General features: G+C 44.4%; 1 long non-coding RNA gene across 2 annotated transcripts in view; it reads left to right on the plus strand.

Moving 5' to 3' along the window:
* The window catches only part of LOC140732765 (uncharacterized), a 113349-nt gene extending 91668 nt beyond the window's left edge, over positions 1-21681 (plus strand). For both annotated transcript variants that reach the window (XR_012100131.1, XR_012100130.1), the window contains exons 4-5: positions 3821-3927; positions 21616-21681. This is a non-coding gene — a long non-coding RNA (uncharacterized lncRNA). The remainder of the gene's footprint in view (positions 1-3820; positions 3928-21615) is intronic.
* Positions 21682-23731: the final 2050 nt, after the last annotated feature.

A 23731-nucleotide genomic window follows, 5' to 3' on the forward strand; every position in this document is an offset into this window, starting at 1 on the left:
GATGCAGGAAGATTGTTTCCGATGTTGGGGAAGTCCAGAACGAGGGGTCACAGTTGAAGGATAAAGGGGAAGCCTTTTAGGACCGAGATGAGGAAAAACTTCTTCACACAGAGAGTGGTGAATGTGTGGAATTCTCTGCCACAGGAAACAGTTGAGGCCGGTTCATTGGCTATATTTAAGAGGAAGTTAGATATGGCCCTTGTGGCTAAAGGGATCAGGGGGTACGGAGAGAAAGCAGGTACAGGGTTCTGAGTTGGATGATCAGCCATGATCATACTGAATGGCGGTGCAGGCTCGAAGGGCCGAATGGCCTACTCCTGCACCTATTTTCTACGTTTCTATAACCCAAACACTGTAGCTACAGAAAAAACCATTGAAACCTTTCCCAGGGCATTACACATGTAATGCATTGTACTGCTGCTGCTAACTTAACAAATTTCACAACATGCCGGTGATATTGAACCTGATTCTGACTTTACTCTCCTCGTTAGTTTTCAATCACTGACACATTTTACTGAGCTTGTTTTACTTTGCCTTCTTTACCGGCCTATCTATCCGTGTGGAAAGTGGAGAGAGCAACGGACCTGGACTAGGAGATTCCTCTTCCCATCTCTGAGGGGCTCACCATTAATGGTGTACCACCACTTTAAATTTCATCTCCCAAAGAGCACTACCTCCCTATTGACCAAATTAAACTCCATACGCCATTTCTCTGCCCATATCAGTAACTGACATCCAGCTGTGTCCTTTGGCAGACTTCGACACTATCCACAACACCAGTGATCTTCATGTTGTCTACATACTTACCAAGCCACCCATCCATATTCTCATCCGAGTCACTTCTATAAGTCACAAACAGTGTAGGTCCCAGACGGATCCCTGCAGATTACCATGAGCCACGGGCCTCCCACCACTACTCTCTCTTCTGTGAGCAGCCAGCTGTGAAGCCAAATGGCCTATAGACTGGATCCCATGCATCTCAACCATCTGAATGTACGTCCCATGAAGAATCTTGCCAAATGCATTACGAAAAGCCACGTAGACAATATCCACAGCTCTACCTTCAATCACCCTTGTCACCTCAAGTTAGTAAGACACGATTTGTCTCCCACAAAGCCATGCTAACTGCCCCAAATTAGGCCAAATGCTTGTAAATCCCAGTCATCCCCCCACCTCCGACTGAAGACTCTCTGGTTTATAGTTTCCAGGATTGTCCCAATTTCCCTTTAATAAATAGAACAACAACAGCTTCTCGATACTCCCGTGGCAGGAGAGGTCATGAAGATATTGATCAAAGCCACAGCAATCTTCTCTCTTGCCTCTCTCACTAACTTGTGGTATATCATGTCAGGCCCTGGGGACTTATCCACCTTCATGTTCTTCAAAAGACCCAACACTACCTCCTAGTGCATATATAGAGATGCCCTAGTAAATTATCTCAGTCCACACTGATCTCACCATCCTCACTGGTAATACTGATGTAAATTACTCATTTAGGACCTTGTCCACATCCTCCACCTCCAAATACATGTTCCATCCTTAATCCATGAATGGTCCTACCCTCTCCCATTTACACTCTGCTCTTGATCGACCGTATGAGTAGAGTGCCCTGGATTCTCTTTAGTCCTACTTGCCAATGGCATTTCACAGCCACTACTGGTTGTCCTAATTCCCTTCATGAGTTCATTTCTGGTTTCCTTAAAATTCTCAGTTTCTCTGGTTGAATCTGGCTTTCTAAACCTTACCTACAATTCCTTTTCTTTTTGACTAAATTCACCACTTCTCTCAACATCCAAGATTCCCTGACCTTGCCATCCCTGTCCTCCTGACATGGAGCATACCTGTCCTGTACTCTGTGAAGTTGGATTTTTAACACCCTCCACAGGTCAGATGTGGACTTGTCTAAAAACTACTGTTCCCAGTTAATTATCCCTAGTTCCTGCTGAATAGTCTTGTAATTTGCCGTGCTCTGATCTAGTACTCTGGCACGATTTGTACTTGCCCTTATCGTTAGATATCTTAAAACTTGTGGTTAGTGTTCGCCTGACAATTCTCCCATGGGAATGTGTCAGTCTGGCCAGGTTTATTACTCAACAGCAGGTCCACCTCACCTCACCTATGTTTTAAGAGACACTCCTGGATGCATCTACCAAATTCTGTCCTGTCTGATCTCTTGCACTACGGAGCAATCTCTTGCACGAAGAAGCAATGTATATTGGAGTAACTGAAATCAACCACGACAAAAGCCCTGATACAATCAGAATGATTGCATCTTTATTGTTTTGAGTTTTACCCGTACACACTCAATGGATCCAATCACCTTTAATCTCCTTCTATCAATTCTCAAACATTGAAACGGTGGAACATTCAGCACCCATTCCAGTTCTCCAGCCCCTGTCAAACTACTGTCCCAAGTAGCTACTGGGTGCACCAACTGCAGATATCGTCATCGGGGAGACCGTGAGACAAGACCATAAGACATGAGGACAGCACCATAGTGTGGTGGTTAGCACAACACTTTACAGTACAGGTGACCCAGGATCAATTCCCACCGCTGTCAGGAAGGAGCTTGTACGTTGTCCTGTGACCCTGTGGGTTTCCTCCGGGTGCTCTGGTTTCCACCCAGAGTCCAAAGGGGAACCGGTTGGTAGGTTGATTGGTCATTGTAAACTGTCTCGTGATTGGGCTAGGATTCTTGCTGGGCCGAACGCCTCGAAGAGCCTTTTCTGCTCTGTATCTCAGTCAATACATAAATAGATAAAGCAACAGATATAAATGAATAAATATATCAACACACAAACAGAGGAGCTGAATTAGGCCTCTCTGCTCTGCTATTCCAAGATGGCAGATTTATTTTCTCTCTCTACTGCATTCGCCTGCCTGCCCCCGTAATCTTCAGTAATTTCCTAATCAAGGATCTGTTAAATTCAGCTAAAGTTTACCCAATGACTTGGCCATAAATTTCTACAGATTCACCAACTTCTGCCTAAATAAATTCCTCATCATCTCTTTCCTTAAAGACATCCTTGTATTCTGAGGCTGTGCCCTCTGATCGAAGACTCCACTGTAGAAAACGTTCTCTGTATGTCCACTCTATCTCAAACTTTGATACTTTTCAAAACTCCTTTCTTTTAAGCTCCAACGAGAACAGGCCCAGAATCATCAAATGCTCCTGATATATTAACACTTTTATTTCTCATTCTCATGAACTTTCTCTGGACCCTCTCTTCTGTTTATTCAGTGTTGATAACAAAACAAAATAATGGTTCTCAGCTTGGTCTACTGTAAGGAAGGTAGAGGCAAAGAAAGACAATGAACAAAGAAATTATCATTTTTACAAGAAGTAGCTCAGACTGGAGAGTTTCGAGTGATACAGAATAACCTATCAACTGGTCGGGTTCAATTGTATGACACACACTGCAAAGGAGCTTCTGGAAAAGTACAGAATCACCTGTACCACTGTTACTGAAAACTCAATGAACAATTACTCATACAGGTGATTATATAAACATTATAAGCAAACTGGAAGAAAAAGAACAATGTTACTCTAATCCAACACTACCTTCCTGTCTGCACTGAAACAATGTCAAAGGTCAACAGCAAAATAAAGCATCTTAAGGAAGGTCTTACCTGCGACTTCTCACTGCTCCCCCTCCCCACACCTGGGTCACTTACTCAGCCTCTTCACGCCAGAGCCGCTCAGCTCCCAACTCCAAAGACTCCAGCCTGCTTGACCCCAACTTCTTTCTATTAGCTGCTGTTCATTACCTGATTACCCAATCACTGTCGACTATCAATTTGCAAATGTGTCTCCTTTAAGGTCCTAGTGAGGTGAAACTTACCACCAAGTGGGACTGGGAAACGTTTGAAAAAACCAACAGAGGGCAACTACAACAGCCACAAGGAAGGAAAAGTTGAAGTATGAAGGTAAGCGAGCTTAGCAAGAGTGCATGGCATTTCAGGAGAAATACGAGCATGGATAGAGCTTTGGCTATTGGAAGGACACAAAGAGTGGGAATTTAAGAGGTCCTTTTCTTATTGGCTGCCGTTCCTCAGGGGTCAGTTTTGGGACTACTTCTCTGTACATTGTATATCAGTGATTTGGCTGACAGAATTGCTGGCTTTGTGGCTAGGTTTGTGGATGATACAAAGATATGTGGAGGGACAGGTAGAATTGTGGAAGGAGAGAGGGTGCAGAAGGACTTGGATTGATTCTGAGAATAGGCAAAGAAATGACAATTTTCCAAATGGAGAGAAAATGGGAAAAAATGAGGTGCAAAAGGACATGCTAGTCCTTGTGCAGGATTCCCAAGGTTAACTTGCAGATGGAATCGGTGGGAAGGAAGGCAAATGCAATTTTATCATTCATTTCGAGAGGACCAGACTATTAAAGCAGGGATGTAATGCTGAGGCTTTATAAGGCTCTGGTGAGGCCTCATTCGGATTATTGTGAGCAGTTTTGTTCCCCTTATCTAAGAAAGGATGTGCTGATATTGGGAGGGTTCAAAGGGGGTTCAGGAAATTGATCCCAGAAATGTAAGGCTTCTCAAATGAGGAAAGTTTGGCTCTGAGCCTGCACTTGCTGGAATTTAGGGAAATAGAAGGTGTGGGAGGATCTCACTGAATCCTATTGAATGTTGGAAGGCCAAGATGGAGTGGGTGTGGAGAGGATGTTTCCTATAGTGAGGGAGCCTAGGACCAGAGGGCACAACCTCAGGGTTGTCCATTTAGAACAGAGATCGGGAGGAATTTCTTCAAGCCAGAAGGTGGTGAATCTGTGGAATTTATTGCCACAGGGGGCTGTGGAGGCCATGTCACTGGGTGTATTTCAGGCAGAGGCTCATAGGTTCTTGATAAGTCAGGGCGTAAAAGATTACGGGAGGAAGGCAAGCGAATGGAGTCGAGAGGGAAATGGATCAGTCATGATCAAACGATGGAGCAGATTTGAAGAACCGAATGGCCTAATTTGTTCCTCTATCTTATGGTCTAAGTTGCCTTGCTCACCACGCCCTCTCCTCATTGCTGCTGTGAGGGAAGAGGTAGCAGAGCCGGAGGACGGACACTCATCATGGACAGAACAGTAGCATAACGGGTAGCAGGTCACTATTACAGAGCCAGGGACACCGGTTCGATTCCCAGCACCGTCTGTAAGGAGATGTATGTTCTCCCCGTCACCGCACGGGATCCGACGGGTGCTCAGGTTTCTGGTTTCCTCCTACCTTCCAAAGACACCCAGATGAATGGGTTAATTGGTCAGACGGGTGTGATTTAGCAGAGCAGGTTCATCGGGTTGGAAGAGCCTGTTACTGTGGTTTATTTCTCTACAAATTAAAGAACAGTTTTAGAACAACTTCCTAGTGTTCATCAGATGTCCGAACGGTCCGTGAACCCATGAACACCAGCTCACTATCATCTCCCTTTTTGTACTATCAACTTTTTACACAATTCTTATTCTACTTTTTTATGTATTCCACTGCGTTGGTGCTTCAACAGAAAAAAATATCATATGTATCTCAGTGATAATGAACCTGATCTGATTCTGAACTTGTTCAAATGTCAATGTTTATTTTGTTGTGTGTTATGTATAAGTCTGTCTGATCTACAAACTCCATTTCCCTGACATTTTTGTCTGCACCCTGCCCTGGGATATCTTCCCAAAATCAACACCTCACACTTAGCATCATGGAGTCATAGAAAGCTAAAGCACAGAAACAGGCCCGTAAACATTGAAATCAAAATCGCATCCACCACTTTTGCCAGCAGCTTGTTCCACACTCTCACCTCCCTCGGTGAAGTGGTTTCCCCTCATGTTCCCCTTCAACATTTTACTTTTCACCCTTAACCCATGACCTCCAGTTGTCGTGTCACCCAATCTCAGTGGAAAAAGCCTGCTTGCATTTACCCTATCTATACCCCTCATAATGTTGTATACATCTATCAAATCTCTCCTGAGTCTTCCATGTTCCAAGGAATAAAGTTATATCCGACTCAATCTTTTCTTGTACCTCATGTCTCCAGTCCCGGCAACATCCTGTAAATTTTCTCTGTAATCTTTCAATCTTATTTGCATCTTTCCTGTAGGTAGGTGACCAAAACTGCACACAGTTCTCCAAATTAGGCCTCAGCAATGTCATACAACTTGAACATAACAACCCATCTCCTGGGCTCACTATTATGATCGATGAAGGCCAATATGCCAAATACTTTAGGACCCAATCTGCCTGAAACACACACTTTCAATGAATTATGGTTGTGCATTCCCAGGCCCCTTTGTTCCACCACACTCCTCAGTGCCCGACCATTCAATGTAAGACGTACCCTGGTTGGTCCTACCGAAATTCAACACCTCGTACTTGTCTGCATGAAATTCCATCTGCCATTTTTCATCCCATTTTTCCAGCTGGTAGAGATCCCCCTGCAGGCTATGATCGTCTTCCTCACTGTCCACTACAACGCAAATCTTGGTGTCATCTGCAAATTTGCTGATCCAGTTTACCACATTATCATCCAGAATGTTGATACAGATGACAAACAACAACAGACACATCACCAATCCCTACAGCAGTCCATTAGTCACAGAAAAAACTATCTGTTACCAATCTCTGGCTTCTTCCATAATCCAATTTACTATCTCATCTTCAATGTCAAGTAATGGAATCGTCTTGACCAATGTCCCATGTGGGACTTTGTCAAAGGCCTTGCTGAAGTCCATGTAGGTAACATCCACTCCCTTGCCTTCATCAACTTTCCTGGTAACTTCCTCGAAAATCTCTGTAAGATTGGTTAGACACGACCTACCACACACAAAGCCATCCTGACTATCCCTAATCAATCCCGTCTATTAAATACTCATATACTGGTCCCTAAGAATACCGTCCGATAACTTTCCCACTACTGATGTCAGACTCAATGGCCTATAATTTCCTGGTTCATTCTTACAGCCTTTCTTAAACAGCAGAACAGCATCAGCTATTCTTCACTCATCTGGTACCTCACCTGTCATTAAGGATGATTTAACTGGGACCCCTGCAGTTTCAGCACTTGCATTCCACAGGATCCGAGGGAATACCTTGTGAGGAGTGAGCACCTCCTCTGTAATCTGTACAGGGTCCAGGACCTCACTGCTGCTTAGCCTCACTTCTTTCAACTCTGTGTCCATCTCCCAAGTTGATACAGATGTGTAAAATCAATTTCAGATCTCCCCGTTTCTTTTGGCTTCAAGCCTAGATTACCATTGTCATCTTTCAGTGGACCAATTTTGTCCTTTGCAATCCTTTTGCTCTTAACATACTGTGTCTGTAGAAGCCCTTAGGATTCTCCTGTGACTTGGTCTGTTGGAGCAAGTTAATGCCTTCTTTTGGCCTTCCTTGTTTCTTTCTTCAGTGTTCTCTTGCATTGCCTTGAAATTCAAGTCAAGTCACTTTTATTGTCCTTTTGACCATAACTGCTGGTACAGTACATAGTAAAAATGAGACAACGTTTTTCAGGACCATGGTTTACATGACACAGTACAAAAAACTAGACTGAACTACGTAATCAAAGAAAAACACAGAGAAAGCTATACTAGTCTACAGATGTACACATGACTGCGTAAAGTACACAAAAACAGTGCAGGCATTACAATAAATAATAAACTGGACAATAGGGCAAGGTGTCAGTCCAAGCTAATGACATAATGATCACTAGATGCAAAGTTTTCGAGTTTAACTCCAGCTGCCATTCCTTGGCCCTGTTCCCCAGGTCATCTGGAATTCCGTGTATTCTGAGCTAACCCTCTTCACTGTGCACTACCTCACCAACTTCGTTGATCGGGTAAACTTATTTGAAGAGGGACACTGCACAAACCCTTCGGTACACCGTTGGTCACATTCCCATTGCAACTCTTAACCACCAAGGCCAATACTGTGTCCATTTCCTTATCTCACCCTCGATCCCACGTGTTCTCACCTTCCAGACTAGTTACAAGGTGACATCTTTTCAAAGTCCCCCATAGACAACATCTGCCTTGCCATGTCAATCCTCTTGGCCACACCTTGTCCCCACCGTGTATCACTCCCACCCAATGGCTTATGTGAAGTAATGGTCTGGAGGGATCTAAATGAGGTCTCCACCATTCGTGGCCCTGCTGCCTACCTGTTGCTGTACCCAGCCCACAGCCACTCCCTCTTTGGCTCAGAGGTGCTCCCTCCCCCGATGCTCCCTCATTGGCCCTGAGGTACTTCCTTCCAGCTCCCTTAAAACCGGTCACTCTCTCCAGCTCAGATGTGCTCCCCCCACCAAACGGATGATCCTTCCCCCATCCAGTGCTGCTCTCACCAGCAAACACACTCTCCCCATCCTAGAGGATCACGGTCTGGGCTCCTTCTGCTCCTGCACACGGAGTGGCTGAGTCAGGTGGGGAAGCCCCTCAAACGCTGAAAGGGTTTATTAACCCGAGGAGCTATGTAAGTGTTAAATGAAAGTTTTCAAAGGAAAATGAATAAGGTAAACAGTAATACTCAGATCTTGAGTTGCAAAGAGTCCTTGAACGTGAGCCTGTAGGTGGTAGAATCAGTTCAGGCTGAAGTTATCTACGCCGGTACAGGAGTCTGATAGTTGAAAGGTAATACCTGTTCCTGAAGCTGGTGGTGTGGGACCAAAGGCTTCTGATCCTTCTGCCTGATTGTATCAGTGAGATGAGGGTGTTGGCAGGACCATGAGGGTCTTTGATGATGGACGCTGTTTCCTTGTGGCAGTGTTCCTTGTAAATGTGCCCATTCCTGGGAATGCCTGTGATGGACTGGACTGTATCCACCACTTTCTTCAGCATTTTCCGTCCTTGGACATTGGTGTTTCCACACCAGACTGTGATGCAACCAGCTGGAATGTTCTCCACTCTACATCGTTAGAACTTTCTCAGTTTTTGGTGACAAGTGAATCTACACAAGTAAGAAAGTAGAGGTGCTGTCGAGCATTTGTGATGACGCTTACATGCCGGTCCCAGAACAGATCCACTGATATGTTAACGCCAAGGAATTTTTACCTAACTGACTCCCTCTGCCTCTGATGCCCAAGTGAGGACTGGCTCATGTACCTCCGGTTTCCTCCTATAGTCTGTAATCAGCTCTTGGCTTTCCTGACATTGACCATAAAATATAAGACCATAATTAGGCCATTTGGCCCATCAAGTCTACTCTAGCATTCCAACATAGCTGAACCATTTTTCCCTCTCAGCCCCAATCTCCTGCCTTCTCCCCATATCCCTTCATCCCTGACCAATCCATCAACTTCTGCCTTAAATATACCCAGTGACTTCGCCTCCACAGCCATCTGTGGCAACAAGTTATAGGTTGTGTGTGAGGGTGTGTTTTGGTTGTGTGTTTGTGTGAGGGTGTCTGCAGGTTGATGAAGGGAGATTGGGGCACTCAATGGATTTCTTGTTTTTAACCGAGACACCAGACACGCTGGTCAGACGGACGTAGCAGTCTATCACATGATCCTTCTGCTCCCGCCATATCATCAGGACAGCACAGAATTGACTTGCAAGCACCTCCGAGGCAAGCTTTACGATGATCAGCGCATGTTGTACAACAACGTGAGGAGCCCAGGCTTTGTCTGAATCGCCAATTTTCCACCCAAAGAACAGTAAAGGCTTTCTTAATAAAAGGAGTCAATTTCCATCCTTGAGATCTTAGTGTATACGCGTCACAAATGTGACAAAGAATCATAGTTGTTGCAACATTGGTAAGACATTTTGCAATCACAAATACTCCTGGAAATACTGAGTGAAAAACCTTCCTCTAATATCCCCCTTGAACTTCCCTCCCCTTACCTTAAAGCCATGTCCTCTTGTACTGAGCAGTGGTGCCCTGGGGAAGAGGCACTGGCTGTCCACTCTGTCTATTCCTCTTAATATCTTGTACACCTCTATCATGTCTCCTCTCATCCTCCTTCTCTCCAAAGAGTAAAGCCCTAGCTCCCTTAATCTCTGATCATAATCCATGCTCTCTAAACCAGGCAGCATCCTGGTAAATCTCCTCTGTACCCTTTCCAATGCTTCCACATCCTACCTATAATGAGGTGACCAGAACTTTACACAGTACTCCAAGTGTGGCCTAACTAGAGTTTTATAGAGCTGCATCATTACATCGTGTCTCTTAAACTCTATCCCTCTACATATGAAATCTAACACCCCATAAGCTTTCTTAACTACCCTATCTACCTGTGAGGCAACTTTCAGGGATCTGTGGACATGTACCCCCAGATCCCTCTGCTCCTCCACAATACCAAGTATCCTGCCATTTACTCTGTACTCTGCCTTGGAGTTTGTCCTTCCAAAGTGTACCACCTCACACTTCTCCGGGTTAAACTCCATCTGCCACTTCTCAGCCCACTTCTTCATCCTATCAATGTCACTCTGCAATTTTCGACAATCCTCTACACTATCTACAACACCGCCAACCTTTGTGTCGCCTGCAAACTTGCCAACCCACCCTTCTACCCCCACATCCAGATTGTTAATAAAACTCACAAAAAGTAGAGGTCCCAGAACAGATCCTTGTGGGACACCACTAGTCACAACTCTCCAATCTGAATGTACTCCCTCCACCACGACCCTCTGCCTTCTGCAGGCAAGCCAATTCTGAATCCACCCAGCCAAACTTCCAGGGATCCCATGCCTTCTGATTTCCTGAATAAGCCTACTGTGTGGAACCTTGTCAAATGCCTTACTAAAATCCATGTAGATCACATCCACTGCACTACCCTCATCTATATGCCTGGTCACCTCCTCAAAGAACTCTATCAGGCTTGTTAGGCATGATCTGCCCTTCACAAAGCCATGCTGACTGTCCCTGATCAGACCATGATTCTCTAAATGCCCATAGATCCTATCTCTAAGAATCTTTTCCAACAGCTTTCCCACCTCAGACGTAAGGCTCACTGGTCTATAATTACCCGGACTATCCCTACTACCTTTTTTGAACAAGGGGACAACATTCGCCTCCTTCCAATCCTCCAGTGCCATTCCTGTGGACAACGAGGACATAAAGATCCTAGCCAGAGGCTCAGCAATCTCTTCGCTCAAGTCGTGGAGCAGCCTGGAGAATATTCTGTTAGGCCCTGGGGACTTATCCGTCCTAATGTATTTTAACTACTCCAGCACCTCCTCTCCCTTAATATCAACATGCTCCAGAACATCAACCTCACTCATATTGTCCTCACCGTCATCAAGTTCCCTCTCAGTGGTGAATACCGAAGAGAAGTATTCATTGAGGATATCACTCACTTCCACAGCCTCCAGGCACATCTTCCCACCTTTATCTGTAATCGGTCCTACCTTCACTCCTGTCATCCTTTTGTTCTTCACATAATTGAAGAATGCTTTGGGGTTTTCCTTTACCCTACTCGCCACGGCCTTCTCATGCCCCCTTCTTGCTCTTCTCAGCCCCTTCTTAAGCTCCTTTCTTGCTACCTTATATTCCTCAATAGACCCATCTGATCCTTGCTTCCTAAACCTCATGTATGCTGTCTTCTTCCACCTGACTAGATTTTCCACCTCCCTTGTCACCCATGGTTCCTTCATCCTACCATTCTCTATCTTCCTCACTGGGACAAATTTATCCCTAACATCTTGCAAGATATCCCTAAACATCGTCCACATGTCCATAGTACATTTCCCTGCAAAAACATCATCCCAATTCACACCCGCAAGTTCTAGCCTTTTAGCCTCATAATTTGCCATTCCCCAATTAAACATTTTCCTGTCCTCTCTGATTCTATCCTTTTCCATGATAATGCTAAAGACCAGGGAGCAGTGATCACTCTCCCCCAGATGCTCACCCACTGAGAGATCTGTGACCTGACCTGGTCTGTTACCTAATACTATATATAGTATGGCATTCCCCCTAGTCGTCCTGTCAACATACTGTGTTTGTCCCTTGCAATCCTTCTGCTCTTAACGTATCTGTAAAATCCCATAGGATTCTCCTTCACCTTGTCTGCTCGAGCAACCTCACGCCTTCTTTCAGCCCTCCTGATGTTCTCCTGCGTTTCTTGTACTCCATAACTACCTCATTTGTTCCTGCCTATAATCAACCTCCTATCTTTCTTACTCAGGGCCTCAATATCTCTTGTAAAAATGAAGGTTCCCTAAAGCTGCTATCTTTATCTTGTGTTCGGACAGACACACATAAACTCTGTTCTATCTCTCAGACTCTAACATCCAATCTCCATCCTATCCTGCCTTTCTACAGTATAAGAGTCCCAGCCAATCTTTGGAAAGTTAATAATCACCTGCTATCACAACCTTATTTTTCTTACAGTTGTCTCTCTACAAATTTGCTCTATGATCCCATTAACCTGGGCATCCCTTGCTTGTTCCGCGGATCCACACACACAGCATCAGTAGACAAGTCCCCCAGTCTGTCCTGTCTGAGCACTGCCATGACATTTTCCCTCACTAATAAGTATATTTCCACATACAACACGCTGGAGGAACTCAGCAGGTCGGGCAGCATCTGTGGAAACCTTGCTCATTTCCACGGATGCTGCCCGACCTGCTCATTTCCTCCAGCGTGTTGTACGTGTTGCTTTGACCACAGCATCTGCAGTGTACTTTGTGTTTAATTACATTCCCACATCGCCTCCTGTTTTGAAATTTCATGTCAACACTGCATTTCACCAAATACTATAATTGAAATATGTATATATTTGTACTTAAACCAAAGATGCAGTTTCAAACCCTATCCAAAATTTCCTTTTCATCCATCTACCTCAATGATTGCCCATTCCTTTAATTGACAACCTCTCCTTCATCCTGTTCTTTCACACGATAATTATAAAAGAATACCAGCCATTTCTATAATTCCAATAGTTATACTAGAACTCAGAATGGTTGCCCTCCCATCCTGCCAGTGTCCTGAAAGTTCGCCATCCACCTCCCAGAGTGTAATAGTTGTGATATTGATCCCCCTCTTTCCTAATCTCTTTGGTAGCTTCTCCGATGTGGTTTGCCAAGTTAGTTCTATTTTCTGATTGGTCAGGTTTGTAAGTACAGGAACAAAGGCGACCCCTTTCTCTGAAAGATCAGAATCCCAAGCCACTCTGCTCTGTAATGCTACTGTATGAGCAGCCATCAGTTCTGAGACAACTTGGTTAATGCTTATTGGGTTTGATCAAAGGCAAGTGTAGTTTCATTCATTATTTTCTACAAATTTGATGCCATATTAATCAGTTCCCGTGACAGCCTCACGGTCCCATATCCTGGCAAGGCAATCGTCCAGAATCACTCAGCCTCTGTTTTGGATCTCTGGTGCCACCAGACCAGAGGGTGGTGAGGTGGTGAATTGAATTGACTTTATTTCTTACACCCTTCACATACATGAAGAGTAAACATCTTTACATTACATCTCCGTCTAAATGTGCAATGTATAGTCATTTGTAATAAATAGTCTGTATAACAGGACAGAAATACAATGGTGTCAGCGTGAATTAATCAGTCTGATGGCCTGGTGGAAGAAGCTTTCCCGGAGCCTGTTGGTCCTGGCTTTTATGCTGCGGTACCACTTCCCAGATGGTAGCAGATGGAACAGTTTGTAGTTGTGGTGACTTGGGTCTGCAATGATCTTTTGGGCCCTTATTACACATCTGTCACTGAAACAGTGGGAAGTTCACATTTACAGATGTACTGGGCTGCCCGCACCACTCTCTGCAGAATCCTGCGATTCAGGGAGGTACAGTTCCCATACCAGGCAGTGATGCAGCCAGTCAGGATGCTCTCAATTGTGTCCCTGTTGCATGTTCTTAGGATTTGGGGGCCCATACCGAACCTCTTCAACCGTCTGAGGTGAAAGAGGCGCAGTTGTGTATTTTTCACCACACGGCCGATATGTACAGACCACGTGAGATCATCGCTGATGTGTATGGCAAGGAACTTAAACACCAAGTTTAAATATTGCAAGTATCGCATGTGGAGTATTGAGTAGGCAAGGTAATCACAGCCTTTCCAGGGCCAATGCTCTTTCCACTACCCCTCGTACTCAGGGAAGATGCCCGACAGACGGGGGTTGGTCCAGTAACCAGATAGCCAATGAGTACTCTTCAGCAGACGGGCAGGACTGAAGTTTGTTAGTTCCATATATACACCTTTACTGCTCCCAGATAGCGACCTTCAAGTTGCAGTGATACGTAACCTGGTCAATACCCTCAGTTCCAGAAAAGGAACATTTGAATCTCCTCTCAATCACTGACGAACCATCAGTGTATTTATTTTTCTCGATATTTATCATGTGTAACCCTCAGGTTGGGCTGGCGGTGTTAGTCTAGGGAAGACAGTCTCCAGCTCCACCAGATGTGTGAAACCTGAGGTGTAAAACCTCTTGTTTGTGTGGATCTGTGTGATCTGTTCCCCCATTACAAATCAGTACCACAAAATAACAGAGTACACCATGTGCAGTTAATCGATTTTGCTTTTTAATTCTTCATTTGACTAAAGGGTTAGTAAAGTAAAACAAAAAGAAAAGGGCCTATTTTAATGAAACAGTCTAATGTGCACGTTGGAGCTCACAGTTTCCTCCCGCTGGTCCTCCATCGATTTCCCCGGGCTCCGTTGACTCCTGGCTCCACTCCAAGTCCACTCCGTCCTGCCGTCTACGACCTTTCCTTTCTGGCGTCTTCTCTCTTCATCTCTCGTCAAACAAAAGACCCAGACACCTCGTTCTCAGGCACAGAACAAGAAAAAGACACTCCCTTCATTGGACGGTACACATTCCAATCTCTATCTCCGTTATATCCCGTTATCTCTATCTCCTAAACAGAGATACTGTTTTGGATACTGTTGGGGGAGATGTCTCATCAGGGGAAGGCAGCAGCAGCCGAGTTCATTGCACCATGGGTGGCTCTGCGGCACAGGAGGGAAGGAAAAGGAATGGGAGAGCTATAGTGATAGGGGATTCGATTGTAAGTGGAATAGATAGGCGTTTCTGCGGCCGCAAACGAGACTCCAGGATGGTATGTTGCCTCCCTGGTGCAAGGGTCAAGGATGTCTCTGAGTAGTTGCAAGACATTCTGGAATGGGAGGGTGAACAGCCAGTGGTCGTGGTACACATAGGTACCAACGATATAGGTAAAAAAATGGGATGAGGTCCTACAAGGTGAATTTAGGGAGTTAGGAGATAAACTAAAAAGTAGGGCCACAAAGGTAATAATCTCTGGATTACTACCAGTGCCATGTGCTAGTCAGAGTAGAAATAGGAGGATATTTCAGATGAATACGTGGCTTGAAAAATGGTGCAAGGGGGAGGGATTCAAATTTCTGGGGATTGGAACCAGTTCTGGGGGAGGTGGGACCGGTATAAACAGGACGGTCTGCACCTGGGCTGAACTGGAACCAATGTCCTAGGAGGAGCGTTTGCTACTGCTGTTCAGGAGGATTTAAACTAATATGACAGGGGGATGGGAACAAGTGCAGAGAGACAGTGGGGTGTAAAATGAGGGTAGAAGCAAAAAGTAGTAAGGTGAAAAGTAAAAGTGGCAGGCAGGCAAATCTAGGACAAAAAGCAAAAAGGGCCACTTTTCAACATAATTGTATAAGGGCTAAGAGTGTTGTAAAAACAAGCCTGAAGGCTTTGTGTGTCAATGCGAGGAGCATTCGTAACAAGGTGGATGAATTGAATGTGCAGATAGTTATTAATGAATATGATATAGTTGGGATCACAGAGACATGGCTCCAGGGTGACCAAGGATGGGAGCTCAACATCCAGGGATATTCAATATTCAGGAGGGATAGACAGAAAAGAAAAGGAGGTGGGGTAGCATTGGTGGTTAGAGAGGAGATTAACACAATAGAAAGGAAGGACATTAGCCTGGAGGATGTGGAATCGATATGGGTAGAGCTGCATAACACTAAGGGGCAGTAAACACTGGTGGGAGTTGTGTACAGGCCACCTAACAGTAGTAGTGAGGTTGGGGATGGCATTAAACAGGAAATTAGAAATGCGTGCAATAAAGGAACAGTAGTTATAATGGGTGACTTCAATCTACACATAGATTGGGTGAACCAAATTGGTAAGGGTGCCGAGGAAGAGGATTTCTTGGAATGTATGCGGGATGGTTTTCTGAACCAACGTGTCGAGGAATCAACTAGAGAGCAGGCCATTCTAGATTGGGTATTGAGCAATGAGGAAGGGTTAGTTAGCAATCTTGTCGTGCGAGGCCCCTTGGGTAAGAGTGACCATAATATGGTGGAATTCTTCATTAAGATGGAGAGTGACATAGTTAATTCAGAAACAAAGGTCCTGAACTTAAAGAAGGGAAACTTTGAAGGTATGAGATGTGAATTAGCTAAGATAGACTGGCAAATGATACTTAAAGGGTTGACGGTGGATATGCAATGGCAAGCATTTAAAGATCGCAAAAGAATAAACCAGGGAAGGTAGTGCACCCGTAGCTGACAAGGGAAATTAGGGATAGTATCAAGTCCAAAGAAGAAACATATAAATTAGCAAAAACAAGTGGCACACCTGAGGACTTGGAGAAATTCAGAGACACAAGGGCTTAATTAGGAAAGGGAAAAAAGATTATGAGCGAAAGCTGACAGGGAACATAAATCTTACTCTAAAAGCTTTTATAGATATGTGAAAAGAAAAAGATTGGTCAAGACAAATGTAGGTCACTTACAATCAGAAACAGGTGAATTGATCATAGGGAACAAAGATATGGCAGACCAATTGAATAACTACTTTGGTTCTTTCTTCACTAAGGAGGACATAAATAATCTTCCGGAAATAGTAAAGGACCGAGGGTCTAGTGAGATGGAGGAACTGAGGGAAATACATGTTAGTAGGGAAGTGGTGTTAGGTAAATTGAAGGGATTAAAGGCAGATAAATCCCCAGGGCCAGATGGTCTGCATCTCAGAGTGCTTACGGAAGTAGCCCAAGAAATAGTGGATACATTAGTGATAATTTTTCAAAACTCCTTAGATTCTGGATTAGTTCCTGAGGGTTGGAGGGTGGCTAATGTAACCCCACTTTTTAAAAAAGGAGGAAGAGAAAAACCGGGGAATTATAGACAGTTGAGTCTGACATCTGTGGTGGGGAAAATGCTAGAATCGGTTATCAAAGATGTGATAACAGCATATTTGGAAAGAGGTGAAATCATCGGACAAAGGCAGCACGGATTTGTGAAAGGAAAATCATGTCTGACGAGTCTTATAGAATTTTTGGAAGATGTAACTAGTAGAGTGGATAGGGGAGAGCCAGTGGATGTGGTATATTTAGATTTTCAAAAGGCTTTTGACAAGGTCTCACACAGGAGATTAGTGTGCAAACTTAAAGCACATGGTATTGTGGGTATGGTATTGATGTGGATAGAGAATTGGTTGGCAGACAGGAAGCAAAGAGTGGGAGTAAACGGGACCTTTTCAGAATGGCAGGCAGTGACTAGTGGGGTACCGCAAGGCTCAGCACTGGGATCCCAGTTGTTTACAATATATATTAATGATTTAGACGAGGGAATTAAATGCAGCATCTCCAAGTTTTCAGATGACACGAAGCTGGGTGGCGGTGTTATCTGTGAGGATGATGCTAAGAGGATGCAGGGTGACTTGGATAGGTTAGGTGAGTGGGCAAATTCATGGCAGATGCAAATTAATGTGGATAAATGTGAGGTTATCCACTTTGGTTGCAAGAACAGGAAAACAGATTATTATCTGAATGGTGGCCGATTAGGAAAAGGGGACGTGCAACGAGACCTTGGTGTCATTGTACACCAGTCATCGAAGGTGGGCATGCAGGTATAACAGGCGGTGAAAAAGGCAAATGGTATGTTGGCATTCATAGTAAAAGGATTTGGGTACAGGAGCAGGGAAGTTCAACTGCAGTTGTACAAGGCCTTGCTGAGACCACACCTAGACTATTGTGTGCAGTTTTGGTCCCCTAATCTGAGGAAAGACATTCTTGCCATAGAGGGAGTACAAAGAAGGTTCACCAGATTGATTTCTGGGATGTCAGGACTTTCATATGAAGAAAGACTGGATCGACTAGGCTTATACTCACTAGAATTTAGAAGATTGAGGAGGGATCTTATTGAAATGTATAAAATTCTAAAGGGATTGGACAGGCTAGATGCAGGAAGATTGTTTCCGATGTTGGGGAAGTCCAGAACGAGGGGTCACAGTTTAAGGATAAAGGGGAAGCCTTTTAGGACTGAGATGAGGAAAAACTTCTTCACACAGAGAGTGGTGAATGTGTGGAATTCTCTGCCACAGGAAACAGTTGAGGCCGGTTCATTGTCTATATTTAAGAGGAAGTTAGATATGGCCCTTGTGGCTAAAGGGATCAGGGGGTATGGAGAGAAAGCAGGTCCAGGGTTCTGAGTTGGATGATCAGCCATGATCATACTGAATGGTAGTGCAGGCTCGAAGGGCCGAATGGCCTACTCCTGCACCTATTTTCTATGTTTCTGTAACCCAAACACTGTAGCTACAGAAAAACCCATTGAAACCTTTCCCAGGGCATTACACATGTAATGCATTGTACTGCTGCTGCCAACTTAACAAATTTCACAACATGCCGGTGATATTGAAACTGATTCTGACTTTACTCGCATTGGTAACTTTCAATCACTGACACATTTTACTGAGCTTGTTTTACTTTGCCTTCTTTACCACCCTATCAATCCATGTGGAAAGTGGAGAGAGCAACAGACCTGGACTAGGAGATTCCTCTTCCCATCTCTGAGGGTCTCACCATTAATGGTGCACCGTCAATTTACATTTCATCTCCCAAAGAGCACTACCTCCCTGTTGACCAAATTAAACTCCATACGCCATTTCTCTGCCCATATCAGTAACTGACATCCGGCTGTGTCCTTTGGCAGACTTCGATACGATCCACAACACCAGCGATCTTCATGTTGTCTACATACTTACCAAGCCACCCATCCATATTCTCATCCGAGTCACTTCTATATGTCACAATCAGTGTAGGTCCCAGACGGGTCCCTGCAGATTACCATGAGTCATGGGCCTCCCACCACTACTCTCTCTTCTGTGAGCAGCCAGCTGTGAAGCCAAATGGCCTATAGACTGGATCCCATGCATCTTAACCATCTGAATGTACGTCCCATGAAGAATCTTGCCAAATGCATTACGAAAAGCCACGTAGACAATATCCACAGCTCTACCTTCAATCACCCTTGTCACCTCAAGTTAGTAAGACACGACTTGTCTCCCATAAAGCCATGCTAACTGCCCCAAATTAGGCCAAATGCTTGTAAATCCCAGTCATCTCCACACCACTGACGGAAGACTCTCTGGTCTATAGTTTCCAGGATTGTCCCAATTTCCCTTAAATAATGGAACAACATCAACTTCTTGATACTGCTGTGGCAGGAGAGGGCATGAAGATATTGATCAAAGCCACAGCAATCTTCTCTCTTGCCTCACTCCAAGGGCATTTCACAGCCACTCCTGGTTTTTCTAATTCCCTTCTTGAGTTCTTTTCTGGTTTCCTTAAAATTCTCAGTTTCTCTGGTTGAATCTGGCTTCCTAATCCTTACCTACACTTCCTTTTCTTTTTGACTAAATTCACCACTTCTCTCAACATCCAAGATTCCCTGACCTTGCCATCCCTGTCCTCCTGACATGGAGCATACCTGTCCTGTACTCTGTGAAGTTGGTTTTTTAAACACCCTCCACAGTTCAGATGTGGACTTGCCCAAAAACTACTGTTCCAGTTAATTATCCCTAGTTCCTGCTGAGTAGTCTTGTAATTTGCCGTGCTCTAATCTAGTACTCTCACACAATTTGTACTTGCCCTTATTGTTAGATATCTTAAAACTTGTGGTTAGTGTTCGCCTGACAATTCTCCCATGGGAATGTGTCAGTCTGGCCAGGCTTATTACTCAACAGCAGGTCCACCTCACCTCACCTATGTTTTAAGAGACACTCCTGGATGCATCTACCAAATTCTGTCCTGTCTGATCTCTTGCACTACGGAGCAATCTCTTGCGCGAAGGAGCAGTGTATATTGGAGCAATTGAAATCACCCACGACAAAAGCCCTGATACAATCAGAATGATTGCATCTTTATTGTTTTGAGTTTTACCCATACACACTCAATGGATCCAATCACCTTTAATCTCCTTCTATCAATTCTCAAACATTGAAACGGTGGAACATTCAGCACCCATTCCAGTTCTCCAGCCCCTGTCAAACTACTGTCCCAAGTAGCTACTGGGTGCACCAACTGCAGATATCGTCATCGGGGAGACCGTGAGACAAGACCATAAGACATGAGGACAGCACCATAGTGTGGTGGTTAGCACAACGCTTTACAGTACAGGTGACCCAGGATCAATTCCCACCGCTGTCAGGAAGGAGCTTGTACGTTGTCCTTGTGACCCTGTGGGTTTCCTCTGGGTGCTCTGGTCTCCACCCAGAGTCCAAAGGGGTACCGATTGGTAGGTTGATTGGTCATTGTAAACTGTCTCGTGATTGGGCTAGGATTCTTGCTGGGCAGAACGCCTCGAAGAACCTATTCTGCTCTGTATCTCTGTCAATACTTAAATAGATAAAGCAGCAGATATAAATGAATCAATATATCAACACACAAACAGAGGAGCTGAATTAGGCCTCTCTGCTCTGCCATTCCAAGATGGCAGATTTATTTTCTCTCTCCACTGCATTCGTCTGCCTGCCCCCGTAATCTTCGGTAATTTCCTAATCAAGGATCTGTTAAATTCAGCAAAAGTTTTGCCCAATGACTTGGCCATAAATTTCTACAGATTCACCAACTTCTGCCTAAATAAATTCCTCATCATCTCTTTTCTAAAAGGACATCCTTGTATTCTGAGGCTGTGCCCTCTGATCGAAGGCTCCACTGTAGAAAACGTTCTCTGTATGTCCACTCTATCTCAACCTTTGATACTTTTCAAAACTCCTTTCTTTTAAGCTCCAGCGAGAACAGGCCCAGAATCATCAAATGCTCCTGATATATTAACACTTTTATTTCTCATTCTCATGAACTTTCTCTGGACCCTCTCTTTTGTTTATTCAGTGTTGATAACAAAACAAAATAATGGTTCTCAGCTTGGTCTACTGTAAGGAAGGTAGAGGCAAAGAAAGACAATGAACAAAGAAATTATCATTTTTACAAGAAGTAGCTCAGACTGGAGAGTTTCCAGTGATACAGAATAACCTATCAACTGGTCAGGTTCAATTGTATGACACACACTGCAAAGGAGCTTCTGGAAAAGTACAGAATCACCTGTACTACTGTTACTGAAAATTCAATGAACAATTACTCATACAGGTGATTATATAAACATTATAAGCAAACTGGAAGAAAAAGAACAATGTTACTCTAATCCAACACTACCTTCCTGTCTGCACTGAAACAATGTCAAAGGTCAACAGCAAAATAAAGCATCTTAAGGAAGGTCTTACCTGCGACTTCTCACTGCTCCCCCTCCCCACACCTGGGTCACTTACTCAGCCTCTTCACGCCAGAGCCTCTCAGCTCCCAACTCCAAAGACTCCAGCCTGCTTGACCCCAACTTCTTTCTATTAGCTGCTGTTCATTACCTGATTACCCAATCACTGTCGACTATCAATTTGCAAATGTGTCTCCTTTAAGGTCCTAGTGAAGTGAAACTTACCACCAAGTGGGACTGGGAAGCTTTCGAAAAAACCAACAGAGGGCAACTACAACAGCCACAAGGAAGGAAATTTGAAGTATGAAGGTAAGCGAGCTTAGCAAGAGTGCATGGCATTTCAGGATAAATACAAGCATGGATAGAGCTTTGGCTATTGGAAGGGGGCAAAGAGTGGGAATTTAAGCTGTTCCTCAGGGGTCAGTTTTGGGACTACTTCTCTGTACATTGTATATCAGTGATTTGGCTGACAGAATTGCTGGCTTTGTGGCCAAGTTTGTGGATGATACAGAGATATGTGGAGGGACAGGTAGAATTGTGGAAGGAGAGGGGGTGCAGAAGGACTTGGACTGATTCTGAGAATAGGCAAAGAAATGACAATTTTCCAAATGGAGAGAAAATGGGAAAAAATGAGGTGCAAAAGGACATGCTAGTCCTTGTGCAGGATTCCCAAGGTTAACTTGCAGATGGAATCGGTGGGAAGGAAGGCAAATGCAATTTTAGCATTCATTTCGAGAGGACTAGACTATTAAAGCAGGGATGTAATGCTGAGGCTTTATAAGGCTCTGGTGAGGCCTCATTCGGATTATTGTGAGCAGTTTTGTGCCCCTTATCTAAGAAAGGATGTGCTGATGTTGGGAGGGTTCAAAGGGGGTTCAGGAAATTGATCCCAGCAATGTAAGGCTTCTCAAATGAGGAAAGTTTGGCTCTGAGCCTGCACTTGCTGGAATTTAGGGAAATAGAAGGTGTGGGAGGATCTCACTGAATCCTATTGAATGTTGGAAGGCCAAGATGGAGTGGGTGTGGAGAGGATGTTTCCTATAGTGAGGGAGCCTAGGACCAGAGGGCACAACCTCAGGGTTGTCCATTTAGAACAGAGATCGGGAGGAATTTCTTCAGCCAGAAGGTGGTGAATCTGTGGAATTTATTGCCACAGGGGGCTGTGGAGGCCACTGGGTGTATTCACTGGGTGTATTTAAGGCAGAGGTTCATAGGTTCTTGATAAGTCAGGGCGTAAAAGATTACGGGAGGAAGGCAAGCGAATGGAGTCGAGAGGGAAATGGATCAATCATGATCAAACGGTGGAGCGGATTTGAAGAACCGAATGGCCTAATTTGTTCCTCTATCTCATGGTCTAAGTCGCCTTGCTCACCACACCCTCTCCTCATTACTGCTGTGAGGGAGGAGGTAGCAGAGCCTGAGGACGCACACTCATCATGGACAGAACAGTAGCATAACGGGTAGTAGGTCACTATTACAGAGCCAGGGGCACCGGTTCGATTCCCAGCACCGTCTGTAAGGAGATGTATATTCTCCCCATCACCGCACGTGATCCGACGGGTGCTCAGGTTTCTGGTTTCCTCCCACATTCCAAAGACACCCAGATGAATGGGTTAATTGGTCAGACGGGTGTGATTTAGCAGAGCAGGTTCATCGGGTTGGAAGAGCCTGTTACTGTGGTTTATTTCTCTACAAATTAAAGAACAGTTTTAGAACAACTTCCTAGTGTTCATCAGATGTCCGAATGGTCCGTGAACCCATGAACACCAGCTCACTATCATCTCCCTTTTTGCACTATCTACTTTTTACACATTTCTTATTCTACTTTTTTATGTATTCCACTGCGTTGGTGCTTCAACAGAAAAAAATGTCATGTGTATCTCAGTGATAATGAACCTGATCTGATTCTGAACTTGTACAAATGTCAATGTTTATTTTGTTGTGTGTTATGTATAAGTCTGTCTGATCTACAAACTCGATTTCCCTGACATTTTTGTCTGCACCCTGCCCTGGGATATCTTCCCAAAATCAACACCTCACACTTAGCATCATGGAGTCATAGAAAGCTAAAGCACAGAAACAGGCCCGTAAACATTGAAATCAAAATCGCATCCACCACTTTTGCCAGCAGCTTGTTCCACACTCTCACCTCCCTTGGTGAAGTGGTTTCCCCTCATGTTCCCCTTCAACATTTTACTTTTCACCCTTAACCCATGATCTCCAGTTGTCATGTCACCCAATCTCAGTGGAAAAATCCTGCTTGCATTTACCCTATCTATACCCCTCATAATGTTGTATACCTCTATCAAATCTCCCCTG

Source organism: Hemitrygon akajei, chromosome 1, assembly GCF_048418815.1.
Source record: "Hemitrygon akajei chromosome 1, sHemAka1.3, whole genome shotgun sequence".
In the NCBI taxonomy this organism is placed as follows: Eukaryota; Metazoa; Chordata; class Chondrichthyes; order Myliobatiformes; family Dasyatidae; genus Hemitrygon; species Hemitrygon akajei.